At 48.6% G+C, this 2,500-nt stretch overlaps 1 protein-coding gene across 1 annotated transcript in view; it reads right to left on the reverse strand.

Moving 5' to 3' along the window:
• Nucleotides 1-2,500, reverse strand: part of unm_sa1614 (un-named sa1614) — a 106,990-nt gene that overhangs the window by 56,843 nt on the left and 47,647 nt on the right. The window lies entirely within an intron of this gene.

The raw sequence follows: 2,500 nt of genomic DNA on the forward strand, positions 1-2,500 counted from the left end.
TGATGTAGTGTTGGTGGTCCAAGAGAGGTCGTCGCTGATGTGCACTCCAAGGAACTTGGTGCTGCTCACTCTCTCCACAGCATCACCGTCGATGGTCAGTGGTGGCAGTTGTTTTTGGACCCTCTGAAAGTTGACAACAATCTCCTTGGTCTTGTTGACATTCAGCAGGAGGTTGTTGTCTTTGCACCATCTGGCCAGCAGGTCTACTTCTTCTCTGTAGTGGGTCTCATCGCCCTTAGTGATGAGGCCCACCAGTGTTGTATCATCCGCAAACTTCACTAGATGGTTAGTGCTGTGGGTCGTTGTGCAGTCATGTGTCAGCAGCGTGAACAGCAGGGGGCTGAGAACACAACCTTGCGGAGCCCCCGTGCTCAGGGTCAGGGTGCTTGAGGTGTTATTCCCTACCCGTACTGCTTGTGGTCTCTGCATCAGGAAGTCCAGCAGCCAGTTGCAGAGGGAGGTGCTGAAACCTAGTTTGTCCAGTTTTCTGATGAGTTGTTGTGGTATTATGGTATTGAATGCTGAGCTGAAGTCAATGAGCAGCATTCTCACATATGAGTCATGAGTGGATGGAGAAGTCCCTCCCTTTTCTCTCCCTGACCCCCATTGCACTACCTCCACAGCCCTCCAGGGGGTCCAAACCCTCAGTTTGGGAACCAATGGGCCCACAGTGTAAGGATGCTGCCATGAGTCTGACAGGAGGCTGACAGCAGTGGGATGAGGCCATTAGACCAGGGCTTCCCAAACTATACTATACCTCCCGCCGTATACTGGTAGGATCCAGCCAAGGCCCACTTTACATGGCTCATGCCACACTATTTCTGTGCATCCCCTTTCACAACCATTGTCTAGGCCTGTAAGGCATTGAAATATATTTTTTTGTTTTACTATGCTTTTCCTGCTAACCTAACATGGCCCCCCTAGCACTCCCTCGCGGCCCCCCAAGGGTGCTCAGCCCCCACATTGAAAACCACTGCCGTAGACACACAGCAGGTACAGAGAGAAGGTGAGATGATCATGGCCACAGCAGTGCAAACATACTGTAATTGCAGCCTGCCATGTTGTAATGGTGACAGTGTATGAATAGAGTCATATTTCTAATCAAAAACGGAAATGGGTGAGTTGGGGAAAGGCTGTCATTTTTCCTGGAGATGTATGCACTTGGAAATACTGTATGCTAATATGCTAATGAAGGGGGAAGTGCCGTTCTTTTATAATTAAAGTTTCTATGCCTTTGGATATGCTAATCTATTCCTCAATTATACACTATAAATGCTACAGAAATGTGAAAATGTGGCTCCAATATTCTGCTGCTCGTCAAATCATAAAATCATATTAAAGAGCACCTCTGCACCCTTTTTAAAAGATTAAAATCGCGATGTACTGTAGCCCGTCTGGTCTGGCAGGATACCAAGGCAAACCATCTGTTTCGTTACTGCTGTTTCAGTAGTCTGGTACTTGACCAGAGGGGGCAAGTGCAAGTGTGCAATCTACTAACCGCTGTGGCACCATGGAGTGTGTGTGTGTGTGTGTGTGTGTGTGTGTGTGTGTGTGTGTGTGTGTGTGTGTGTGTGTGTGTGTGTGTGTGTGTGTGTGTGTGTGTGTGTGTGTGTGTGTGTGTGTGTGTGTGTGTGTGTGTGTGTGTGTGTGTGTGTGTGTGAGTGTATGCATGTATGGGTGTGTGTGTGCATGTGTGTGTGTGTGGTCGGTTTGAGGGTCGGGGCGGGGCTTAAGGGATGGTAGCGCTTGCTCTAAAAACTCTCTTACCCTACAACAGTAGCACCAGGGGCAATAAAGAGGTCTGGGTGGGGGGTAAATGTGTTCAGGTTAATAGCAGGGGGTCATCTGAGTTAAAAAGTTTGGTGAATTATTGATGATGTTTACTAGACTGGTTCATTACAGGCAGACATGGAGCATAGAGCAGAGAGAGGGCCTCGTGCTATATTGTATGTATGAATTAATAATGGCACCTCTGAGTCAAATGGATCGCCCCCGCCCAAACTCCCACCCCACCCATGCCCCACATCTGGAGAAGGGGATATCCAATGATGACCCACTGAGATATGGAGATGGATAGAGGCAGACAGACAGACAGACAGACAGACAGACAGACAGACAGAGAGAACACACTAGAGAGAGAGAGAGAGAGAGAGAGAGAGAGAGAGAGAGAGAGAGAGAGAGAGAGAGAGAGAGAGAGCGAGAGAGGAGAGAGAGAGAGAGAGAGAGAGAGAGAGAGAGAGAGAGAGAGAGAGAGAGAGAGAGAGAGAGACAGAGACAGAGACAGAGACAGACATGGCAAGAGAGTAAAGGAGCTAGGTAGCAGGGTAGGAAATAGTGAAAATAATAGCAAGAGAAGAGAGCACAAGATAGAGGTAAAGAGGGGAGAGGAGGTCAGATTGAGAGAGAGATGGAGAGAGAAAAAGAGGCGGGAGAAGGAGAGAGGGAAAAAAGACATGGCTCGAGAGAGACCACCAGTGGAGTGAATGATATCAGGACCCTG

This window comes from Engraulis encrasicolus, chromosome 14 (assembly GCF_034702125.1).
Source record: "Engraulis encrasicolus isolate BLACKSEA-1 chromosome 14, IST_EnEncr_1.0, whole genome shotgun sequence".
Classification (NCBI taxonomy): domain Eukaryota; kingdom Metazoa; phylum Chordata; class Actinopteri; order Clupeiformes; family Engraulidae; genus Engraulis; species Engraulis encrasicolus.